Below are 12314 nucleotides of genomic sequence, written 5' to 3'. Positions count from 1 at the left end.
TCAGCCAGTTTGCTATCCAGTGTAATACCCATGGTGGAGACCAGGATGGAAGCTGAAATGTGAGAGGTGTGTGTGGATGGTTGGTGTGGGCGTATGTTCACATTCATAGGTGGAGCCTGGTGTGATGGAGGTGGGTCCTGTAGGCTCACTGGGGACCCTCGGCCCAGCCCCCTTCACATGGCTCCTGTGGTGCTGGACTGGCCACTGAAACTGCCCTCAGGCACCAGTGACCCCTGGGGTGGGTCATCTGACCCTGTCTGGACAGCATCTCCTTCCTGCAGCTTGTGTGCCTGTTTTCCAGAGATGGGAGCTGTAAACTGTGAAGCTCTAGGGCTGGCAGCCGCCATGGTGCTGCACCCTGGAGAAGATCTGCTTCCAGCAGGGAGAGGTTGAGGCCCATGAGAGGAGGCAGAGATGGTAGCTGGTCCCACTGCCTCCAGGCTCCTGAGCTCTCACCACGCTCCTGCCCTTCCCGTGGCTTCACTCTTCAGCATTGCCTTGGATTCTTTGACCAAAAACAACCAGTCCGTCGCCCTGTTTCTCTTTACCTCTCTTTCCTGAAGCCACTCCAAGTTGGAATTTTTTCACCTGCAAGTGATTGAACATAGATGTCTTTCTTATCCTTAACAAGGTTTGTCTCAAATGGAAAATAAATGAGGATCACATTTGGAGCCAGTGGTCCCTTGCTAGCTTTTCACACGAGCCACGCTTAGAAGCTATGCTAGGGCTGCAGGCATGCTGGACGTTCGTGTTGTTCCAGTGTTCACTGCTGTGTCCTGAGACTCTGCCACTGGCAGGATCCTACCTGTGAGGTTCTGGGGACTGCTTCCCCATCCCGCAGAGTTTAGCGTTGCCCCCAGGCTCACAGGTTTCAAGAACCAGGTGAGAGATAGCACCTGGCTTGGCATATGATCTGGTACTTTTAAAAATTTTTTTTAGGCAGGGTCTCACTCTGTGGCCCAGGCTGGAGTGCAGTGGCACGATCTTGGCTCACTGTAGCCTCAACCTCCTGGGCTTAGGTGATCCTCCCATCTTAGCCTCCCAAGTAGCTGGGACTAACAGGCATGTGCCACCATGCTTGGCTAAGTATTTTTTGTAGAGACAGGGTCTTGCAATGTTGCCCAGGCTTGTCTCGAACTCATGGGCTCAAGCAGTCTGCCTGCCTAGGCCTCCCAAAGTGCTGGGCTTACAGGTGTGAGCCACCACATTCGACCATGTTCGTTCTAGAAAAATAAAGCTCTTTAATTACAGGAACGTCACAGCTTACTGCCTTTCTCACTAGCAGCCATGACATGAGATCCTGGTAGAAATGAATAGCTCCCTTACGAAACCTGACTGTTCTTAAGTGTCACATCATGAAGCTTTGGATCTGCTTCCTTCCCCGCAGTGTCCCTCCCTGCACAATTTAAGGAAAACCTTTCTTAGTCCTTCATATTTGGTGCTTGGGTGCTAAGCTTTACAGGGCTCTTGGCTATCCAGCCATGCCCATGAGCCACAAAGTGTTTCCCCCTCAGCTGGGCTTGTTCTTTCATCAGAGCCAAGGTGAGAAGCCACTGTGGCCCCACAGAAGGATCACTGAGGGTGGGCTCAGGAATTCTGGGTTTTGGCTTGCTATTAATTTGCTGTGCAGCTTTGAGCAATTTACCTAACTTCTCTGGTCACAAAGTCGCTTACTTATGAAAAGTGCTTGAAAGCAAAGTTCCTGGAGGCTCTTCTTTCCTTCTGACCTGTGGTGATTTTAAGTGCTTTCTTGTGTTATGCTTAGCACTTTCTCTCTTCCTGTCAGAATTAATCTCCTTTCCTCAGAAGCTGATGAATTGAAACTCTAAGCCACACATCTTCCTTGCTTGGTCTCACTTGCTTCTTTCCCCCCTCTTTTTCTGTTTTTCCCCTTAAGGCAAAGGCAGAGAAAGAAGATGGAGGCCTAGCAGCCTGGTTGCTAATACAGTTACGACATTCTTCTTCTCAGTCTAGGGGAAGTTACTCTGGCAATTATGAATCCATATCCCTGCCTCGGAACTAACTTTATCCCCCTTTATTATTGTTTCATTTTAATGGGATGGCTTCTTGCAGATTTTTTTTTTTAAGTCTTCCCCCCCACCCCCGAAATTTCTTACAGAGACCAACCCCGTTTTCTCTGAATATTTGAAAGTATAGTTGAAACTCAGGCAGTTTGGAAGCAGAGCCATGCTGTGATTTCCTCCAGGAGCTGAGGTTCTTTGCACATGGACTGCACACGGGCCTTGTGCTTTGTGGACTGTCAGTTCTGTGCCAGCCTGCAGCTGTCTCTTTTTATTTTGTTGTGTTTTTTAGAGAAGTTCTCACTCTGGAGTGGAGGCTGGAGTGCAGTTGTGCAATCCCAGCTTACTGCAGCCTTGAACTCCTTGGCTCAAGCAATCCTCCCACCTCAGCCTCCTGAGTGGCTGGGACTGCAGGCTTGCATTACCATACCTGGCTAATTTTTTTTTTTTTTTTTAATTTCTAGTAGAGATGATGTTTTGCTCTGCTGCCCAGGCTAGTCTTGTGCTTCTAGACTCAAGCCATCCTCCTGCCTCGGCCTCCCAAAGTGCTGGGATTATAGGTGTGAGCCACTGTGCCTGGCCTTGGCAGCCTCATCTTCAGTGTGAAATTTATTTACAGCTTTTCTTCCTAAAGACTAGTCTTTCCTAATTACCACATGCAGGGTCTTCTGTGCTGCTGAAGGCTTTGTGCAAGGCATAGTCCAGATAAACTGTCTTGACAGAGAAGTAGCAAATGGGAAACAGGCTGAGGTTGGATGCTGGGGAGATACCTTGGCAGGATGTCACTACATGGATTAAAATGGAGGTGGGGCAGGGCAGGGCCAGAGGCTAAGCCAGCACAGCAAAAGGGTAGCAGGCCTGTCTGGGCTGTACACAAGGTTCAGTTGGAGGGCTGTCCACAGCAACAGCAGGAAGGGGTCGATCAGGAGGCGTCATATAAGAACTAGGCAGACAGGGCAGTGGATGATTCCATGTGGAGGGGCCTGCTCTGAGGCTGCTGGTGCTCCTTTGGTGGTCTGAACCTGGCATCCTGTAGCTGACTTCCATAACCCACTTGGCATTTGGGCCTCCTGCTCCTTGGCTTAGTCCCTAGTTCTTTGCCATGGGAATGTGTAGGTCTCCTTAACATTTCTCTAAATTCTGGAGTGTGTGCGTGGCTAGGGGGGTTTGCGTTGTCACGATTACTTCTGCCTCAAAGTTCGGGCATCCCCAGATGTGCTTTCCTTTTCACACTGAATTGACTCCTTTATTTTTATTTATTTATTTATTTGTTTATTTATTTATTTATTTAGAGATAGAGTCTTACTCTGTCGCCCAGGCTGGAGTGCAGTGGGCATGATCTCGGCTCACTGTAATCTCCGCCTCCTGGGTTCAAGCAGTTCTCCTGTCTTGGTCTCCCGAATAGGTGGACTTACAGGCACCCACCACAACTCCTGACAAGTCTTTGTATTTTTAGTAGAGATGGGGTTTTAGCATATTGGCCAGGCTGGTCTCGAACTCCTGACCTCAGGTGATCTGCCCGCCTCGGCCTCCCAAAGTGCTGGGAGCTGGGATTATAAGCATGAGCCACTGCACCTGGCCAACATAAAGGAAATTGAGGGAGTACCCGGATTTGAACTGGGGACATCTTGATCTGTAGTCAAATGTTCTACCACTGAACTCTACCCCCTCTGCTGACTCCTGTCTCATTTTCTATTGAAACCTCACCCATGGCTTTGGTGGCTGATGCCTGCATCCCAGCACTGTGAGGGCCAAGGCAAGAGGATTACTTGAAGCCCAGAGTTTGAGACTAGACTGGACAACAAAGTGAGACCCCCAACTGTACAAAAATATATAAAAAAAATTTCCTGGCTGTGGTGGTGTGCACTTGTAGTCCCAGCTACTTAGGCTGAGGCAGGAAGATTGCTTGAGCACCGAGGTCAAGACTGAGTGAGCTGTGATGGTGCCACTGCATTCCAGCCTGGGTGATGGTGCGAAACCCTGCTGCTAAAAAAACCAAAAAGCCAAACAAAACAAAGCAAACCCAACAAAACCTGACCCATAGCACAGGTGAGAATGTCCTAGATTTTCCTGAAGACTGGAAGGAGTGATGGGGGTGGGGCCACACCACACACACCGTGGAAAGGGGGCTGGGGGGCCTCTAACCCTGGTTACTCCTGCTGCCAAGATGGCCTCATTCACAGCTGCTTCCTGCTTGAGGGCGAAGCTGCCCACCTTCCTTCCCAGCCCTCCTTTTGCCCTCCTAGGAAAATGTATGTCATCTTTTCTCCCACAAAACAGATGGAGCACTTCTATTTGGCGTGGGTTCTCACTAACATCCGTGCGCTAAGGGTCTCGTCTTTTACTGCCAAATCTTACCAAGTTGTTTTCTCAAGCAAAGATGGGACTTTATAAACACTGACCTGGGATTAAATTGTGTCACCTTGGAGCTTGAACCGCATGTCGAACCAAATAGGCAAGAGGAGGTGGTGACGGGGCTTGAGGGATCCCTCTCTGTGGTCTCTATTCCGGCGTGCTGTGACCCCCTTTGCCCATCACCCGGCTGTGTTTTATTCCACCCGCTCCTCCTGTGAAGGGGACTGTGTTCACTCCATCACCTTATCCCTGGAGCACCGACCAAAGTGCCGTGAACAGAGTAGGAATTCAATCAATATTTACCGAACGACTAGATGTGCTCAGCACGGTGCTAATGGATGATTAGAAAAGTTAATAATCTCAGCTCTTAAGGAGTTTGTAGTCTAGTCAGGAAGCCAAAAATAACACAGATGAGAATAATTAAGCCTCCAAGCTGATGGCACTGACTGGGGGTGCATTTATCAAGAATTTGGAAGCACGTAACCATACTTACATTCTTTGTTGCATACATAACATTTAAATTGTGACTCCTATCCAACTTATCACTCATTCAGATACGTTTCTTTTTCTGTGTCAAAAACAAAAATATAAAGCCATATTTCCAGAGATTTTTAAAGGGCCCAAAAGATGAATTCGATCTTAACATCAGCAAATGACAATGTAGTTTTAACAAGTTACTTTGAATTAGTCAAATCTAAAACTCACTTTAGATTTGTTTTCTGGCTAATATTCTAATTGAGAGACATTTCCATGGAGGTATTAGGATAAAATACTGTTTTTAGTTATGTGACATTTCCCTGTATTTTAGAAATCTCTTGGGTATCTTAAGAGAAATTTAATCCATCTGATTTTGATCCAAATATAATTTACTCACAATGATGGAGAAATATTTGATATCCAGAGAAATCTATTGATGCACTTAAAGCTTTTCTCTGGGGAAATAAGAAATCACATTTTTTTTCCAGGGTGAATCAGAAACCTACAATGTCTAATTTTTCTGCTTATTTAACAAAACCTGAGTTAAGTATCAAATTGGGCCGTTCCAGATCAGTTGTTTTTGAGTTTTTGAGTCTTTTAAACTATGCAAAGGAAATTTTCTTCAAAGAGGTTTTCTTTTCTTCTTATTCTGACAGTTTCATCTGCTATCCTGTTTTTTCCCCAAACAATGATTTTTGAAGATTTAAGGTAATAACATAATTTTGATGTCTGTGAATTAATGGTGTCTGTATTCACGATGTTTCAGACCTGTCAGAGCTTGGAAATAGCATTTAAATGTATTGCTTAATTTTAATTTTAAAATACTTTCTCTGAGAATTAGATCCCAGTCCTAAGTGATTACTTTGAATTTCAAAGAGGGGATTTAGGCCAAGGTACAGCTAAATTTTGTGCTCTTGAAAGACCTGAAATCCATTTACAAATAAAATTGAAGTCTTCGTATCAGTATTACGTTTGGAAGTGAAATGTGCAAGGACTTGGGCAGTGTTACATCGTAAGAGGCTGTTGGGTGCCATCGGGAGTCGAGGCAGGGCCTGGCATTTCAGCGACCCTGCTGCTCTGGATGCTGGTTATGGAGTACCCTCCGACTTCTCCCTGTGACTTGTCCACGCTTCCACGTTCTGACTTCTGGCCTCCTAAGGATGGTGGTGTTCTAGCTCTTCTTTCACAGTAGGTTTTGCATTTCTGACCTGGGCCTTAGCCTTGTTCTTTAAGGTTTGCCTTCAGAGCCCTGGGTAGAGGCCCAGCTCCTGCTCAGCAGCCCTCTGCTGCCTGCACCTAACAGCAGTGACCCCTGCCCGGCTCCACTGGCTCATGGGATCTGATGCCTGGATCATTGCAATAGTCTTCTGGTCTCTTCTTTTAGTTCATCAAATAGATCTTAACCATGTAAACCTTCCTAAATATTATTTCACATGAGGATTGGCTCCATTGTAGTGGGTAGGTATACAAACTGGAGACAGACTACCTGGGTTTCATCCCAACCCTGAAATTTGTTACTCTATGACCTTGAGCAAGTTGCATGACCTTGGTCAAGCTAGTTAAGGTCTCTGTGCCTTAATTTTTCCTAGGCTGAAAAATGGGGTTGATGATAGCCTGATGAGATAGGTATTATTACTGTGAAGATTAAATGACACAAAGGAGAAGTGTTTAGAACAGTGTGTGGCTATAGTCAGTGCTAAATAAAATTAGTTATTACATTTATTGCCCTATCCTTTTGGAATTTGCTGTTTTGGAATTTTAGAATGTTTTTAACCTTCAATACTCGCTATCTTCCTTTTTAATGGAAGTAGGTCTCAAGTTTAGGGATAGCTATAGGCTTTGTGAATTCAGTAACATTCTTTTATTTAAAAAAATTTATTTTTGCAAATGATGCTGGTTCCCCTTTATATTTAATATAAAATTTCCTTTAAAAATCTAGGTAAAAAGAAGTGAGTTTAAAACATATCAAGTAAATCATAAATTAATTGTACTGTAGTTTTAAATATGGCAAAAATCATGAACACAGTGCTCAAAGGCCTGAAGTTTGAGGAAAATCTGTGAGGAGTGGATGCTTCGGGCCTCTGGCGGCTCTTGGCTGGCCTGGGGCTCTTTCTGCCCTCTGTGGGCCTCTGTTTTAGCCAGACAGCCCCCTGATCACTGCCACGCCCTGAGCTTTCCTGCCTTTGGGCTTTTTCTTGAGAATATCCACTCTGTTTCTTGTTTCTGATTTCCACTCTTCCTCACGGCTCTGTTTGAGATGAACATCATCTGTAAGGCCTCCCCAGTGCCTGGCTCCAGGACCCCCTTCTTCCTCCACACTTTCTTGTGCTGTTGTATGTGTTTGGCAGTCATTTCTTGGCACATGATATCTAATAATTTCCATGGATCTGTCCTGTTTCTGCAACTGGAAGAAGATGAGTGGAAGCTTTTTTAGGTGGGGCAGTATTTTAGTTATCTCAATATCCCATTGAAGGCCCGATTCAGTACCTTGGATGCTTTCTATGTTAATATTTTCTGTTCTGTGTCCGTATTGAGGTATCATTTATGTACCACAAAATTCACCTCTTCTAAAGTAGTGGAGTTTCTTTTTAACAAGTTTGTACACTTGTGAAACCACCAATGCTGTCCAGTTTTAGAACACTGCCATCGCCCCCACAAGTTCTCTTCTGCCTCTTTGCAGTCAGTCTGTGCTCCTGCCTCCAGCTAACAATTGATCTGCTTTCTGTCTCTATAGTTCTCTTTTTAAAAAGAAATTTCATAGAAAAGGAATCATCCAACATGTAGTCTTTTCTATCTGGACTTTTCTACCTAGCATAATGTTCCTGTGGTTCTTCCATGTTGTTGCACTTACTAGTAATTGTTTCATTTTATTCCTTAGTGGCAATAGACCATGCTGCTGGGCATTCGGATTGTTTCCAGTTTTGAGGTATGATGAATAATTCTTCTATGAAGGTACAGGTCTTTTTGTGAACACATTTTCATTTCTCATGGACAGATTTTGGAATGGAAATGACTGGTTCCTGTGATCAGTGTAACTTTTTAAGAAACTGCTAAACTGTTTTTTTTTTTTTTTTAAATTTATTTATTATTAATAAACTTCAAGTTGTAGGGTACATGTGCACAACGTGCAGGTTTGCTACATATGTATACTTGTGCCATGTTGGTGTGCTGCACCCATCAACTCGTCATTTACATCAGGTATAACTCCCAATGCAATCCCTCCCCCCTCCCCCCTCCCCATGATAGGCCCCGGTGTGTGATGTTCCCCTTCCCGAGTCCAAGCGATCTCATTGTTCAGTTCCCGCCTATGAGTGAGAACATGCGGTGTTTGGTTTTCTGTTCTTGTGATAGTTTGCTGAGAATGATGGTTTCCAGCTGCATCCATGTCCCTACAAAGGACACAAACTCATCCTTTTTTATGGCTGCATAGTATTCCATGGTGTATATGTGCCACATTTTCTTAATCCAATCTGTCACTGATGGACATTTGGGTTGATTCCAAGTCTTTGCTATTGTGAATAGTGTTGCAATAAACATACGTGTGCATGTGTCTTTATAGCAGCATAATTTATAATCCTTTGGGTATATACCTAGTAATGGGATGGCTGGGTCATATGGTACATCTAGTTCTAGATCCTTGAGGAAACTGCTAAACTGTTTACCATTTTGTATTCCCACCGGCAGGCAGTGTATGAGGACTCGTTTCTGTACATACTTGCCACACTTGGTATTGTCTATCTTTATCCTAATAGCCTTTCTAGCGGGTGATGAGGCATGAACTGAGGATGACTCTTGGGTTTTTAGGTTGAGCAGTTGGATGTTGGTGCTACCATTTAATGGAAGGTTGAAAGAGGAATGAAGTTTTTTGAGAAAAAACCAAGAATTCTGGTTTGGCCAAATTGAGTTTGAGATGCCAATTAGCCTTTCAAGAAGTACTTTTAAATAGAAAGTTGGATGTATGAGGGCACCTATGTTAATTTCAGCTTTGTGAATTCATTCAATAATGAAACCTGGGATGGTTGCTTTACATTTTTGTACCCTAGATATAAATCTGATGGTCTGGACAAGTCACATAATTTCGAATGTCAGTTTCCTCATCCATAGAGTAATACTTATTTTCCTCCAAAGCTTAGGTGAGGAGTGAATGAGTTAAAGAGTGCATCTTACTGTGGTGGTTATTCTTAATACATGATTTCACCTTTCATTTATTTCATTTTTATATCCGTTGTGGCTTCTAACCTCATATTTCACACATAACAGGTACTCAGTAAATACTGACTTAATGAATATACTGGTGGAGAAGGAAGGAGGGGAAGGGAAAAGAGCGGAGAGGTGAGGTGAGGTGAAGAGAGTTGGGCCAGTGAGAGGAGAGAGAGAGAGAATGGATATAATTTGGATTGGCCTTAGGAAGGAGGGCCCTCAGAATTCCACACTGGAGCTTTGTGGAAAGGAAGTTTATCTTCTATGGCACCAGGCAGGCAACCTGGAGGACATGATTTTGGGAGATGTTTCAGTGATAAGACTTGTCACATGTAAAGCATGGTTGTGTTTGCAAAGCGTCTTATCTTCCTACTAGACTTTAAGCGTCTTGAGGGTTGGAACCCTTCTGATGTGCCTCTGTGTTTCCCAGAGCCTTACTAATTTCAGCATACTGTAAATACAGTAAATACCTAAGAAATGAGTATGTTTTTAAAACTTCTTTCTTTAAGTGAAATGATATGCATTTGGTCGGTTGGTGGATGATTCATGAACAGGTTGTTTCCTTCCTGTGTCCCTGGGAGAGCGTGTCTGTGCTTCTGCCACAGCTCATGCATGGCCTGTATTTATAATTATTTGTTTGTACGTCTGTCTGTCCTGAGCTGCATGATGGCAGGGGCTCCATATCCCTTGGCTCATGCCCCGCAAGTAGTGGTTGTTCAGACAGTGCTGGAGAGAGTTGTTCGAGTGAATGGATGTGTCTAACACTTAAGGAATAGCAGGGAAAGGAGACCAGATCTGTGCTCTTTGGGGTTTCAGATTGTAGCTCTAAGGATCTAAACTTCCAGAGGGAAAGAAAGTAGGGAAATGGTCCATAACTCAGTTGTCTTCCATTTTCTGTCCTGTGGGCGAGGTAGGTCTGTTCTCGATATGGTTGGCGGAGTGGCTGCCTGTTCCAGTCTTCAATCTCAGATGACAATATTAGCTTACGTTGTAAATATTCAGAGAGTGCCATACCCTCGAGGTTTCTTGTTAGGTTATTTTGTTAGGGAGTGTTTTCTGAGATTGGCTTAAAGCAAAGGATTTTAAACTTTTTCTAAGAGAGACGTGTTTGATTTATTTTAATTTTCATGGGTTCTGCAAATGCTGTAGACTTTCTGACAAAATCTCTGGTAAACTTCATACATATAAATCACAGAAAGGGAGGAATTAGGTAGGTGCAAAAGTAATTGCAGTTTTTGCCATTACTTTTAATGGCAAATACTTCAGTTAATGCAGGGGTGATCTAGAACCTCACCTGCTTATCATTTCTTTGTCCACTGTCAAAGCCCTGAAGCATCTGGGGGACTTTAGGGCTCCCTGGAAGGAAGTTTGAAAAACCCCAGGTGTAGAGGAAGTCTGTTCATTTTGACTTCCTGTTTCTTCTGCCACTCGCAAGAGACTTGTTAAATCTGTAGAAAGACTTCCCTGTGCTACCATTTGTAACCACCAACTGTGGGAACCCTAGTTCACTGTTGGTGGGGATGTATTTTGGTATAGCCATTATGGAAAACAGGATGAAGGTTCCTAAAGAAGTTAAAAATAATACTTCCATATGACCCAGTAATTCCTCTTCTGGGAATATACCTAAAGGAGATGAAATCATTACCTCGTAAAGATGTCTGCCCTCCATTGTGTGCTGCAGCATTATTGACAATAGCCGAGATGTGGAAACAAATGTCTACCAAGGGAGGAGCTGGCCAGGCATGGTGGCTCACACCTGTAATCCCAGCACTTCTGGAGGCTGAAGTGGGCGGATCACTTGAGGTCAGGAGTTTGAGACCAGCCCAGCCAACATGGTGAAACCTCATCTCTACTAAACATATAAAAACTAGCTGAATGTGGTGGCTGCAAGCCTGCAGTCCCAGCTACTCTAGAGGCTGAGGCAGGAGAATTGCTTGAACCTGGGAGGATGAGGTTGCAGTGAGCTGAGATCACACCACTGTGCTCCAGCCTGGGCAACAGAGTGAGACTTCATCTCACACACACACACACAAAAAAAAAAAAAAAAAAAAAAAATCTATCAAGGGAGGAATAAGGACCATGTGGTGTATGTACACAATGGCATATTGCCTTAAGAAAGAAGATCTTGCCATTTGCCACAGCACGGACGGACCTAAAGGATGTTACACTAAGTGACATAAGCCACAGAGAAATATTACATAATCTCGCTTATATGAAATATTTTTAAAAAGATCTCAAATATTAATACACAGAGGATAAAGCAGTGGTTTCCATGGGTTGCAGGTAGGGAGAGGAATTGGGGAGATATAGATCAAAGGATTAAAAAAAAAAGCAGATATGTTGGACAAATGACAGATCTAATATACAACATGAGGACCAAAGTTATTAAAATTGTATTAGGGATTTTTGTTAAATAAGTAAATTGTAGCTGCTTTTGTCACACACATACACAGTAACTCTGAGATGATGGATTTATTAGTCTGCTTCACTGTAGTAACGATTTTACTGTCTATATGTATCCCATAACATCACGTTGTAAAACTCAAATATACACAGTAAAATTTATTTTTTTTTTAAAAAACAAAATTTCTAAGAATCACCTCCTTTTATGTTTCCCTTTTGTGTTCATTTTGACCTCCTCTTTGGGCTTGAATCAAAAGGTTTTGAGGCCACCAGTAAATCAGGTAAACAGTACAAACTGGAGGGAAACATGCCCCATATTTGTGAATTTGCCATGGCACATTCCCATGGACAGTGTCTGATGTGGGTATAGAAAGCAGCATCCTGTCCAGGGACGTGGCTAGGAGGGGAAACCACAGCAGGTGGAAGATAGGTAGGTATTTGTCTTAGTCCATTTTGTGTTGCTATAAAGGAACACTTGAGGCTGTATAATTTATACAGAAAAGAGGTCTTCTTCGTTCACAGTTCTGTAGGCTGTACAAGAAATATGGCACTAGCATCTGCTGACCTCCGGTGAGGACCTTTGTGCTGCATCAAAACGTGGTGGAGAAGGTCAAAGGAGAAGCGAGCACCTGCGAAGAAGGACCAAACCCAAGGGGCATCCTGGCTTTATAACAACCCACTCTCAGGGAACAAATCTATTTCTTTAGAAACAGTCTCATTTCATGAGAGTCAGAACTCACTTGATCCCTTGAGAATGGCACAAATCCGTTCGTGTGGGATATGCCCCTATGACCCACATACCTCCTAGGAGGCCCCACCTCCCAACACCATCACACTGGGCATCAAATTTCAACTTGA

The 12314-nt window shown here is 43.8% G+C and overlaps 1 protein-coding gene and 1 non-coding gene across 4 annotated transcripts in view; one reads left to right on the top strand and one right to left on the bottom strand.

The window, feature by feature from the left end:
* The window catches only part of MSRA (methionine sulfoxide reductase A), a 362667-nt gene that overhangs the window by 14794 nt on the left and 335559 nt on the right, over positions 1-12314 (top strand). The window lies entirely within an intron of this gene.
* On the bottom strand, positions 3619-3690 carry TRNAC-ACA (transfer RNA cysteine (anticodon ACA)). The gene has a single exon. It is a non-coding gene; the product is annotated as a tRNA-Cys (tRNA).

This window comes from Chlorocebus sabaeus, chromosome 8, assembly GCF_047675955.1.
Source record: "Chlorocebus sabaeus isolate Y175 chromosome 8, mChlSab1.0.hap1, whole genome shotgun sequence".
NCBI classification, from domain to species: domain Eukaryota; kingdom Metazoa; phylum Chordata; class Mammalia; order Primates; family Cercopithecidae; genus Chlorocebus; species Chlorocebus sabaeus.
Note: the sequence above shows the minus strand (reverse complement) of the source record. Positions and strands in the feature narration are given on the sequence as shown.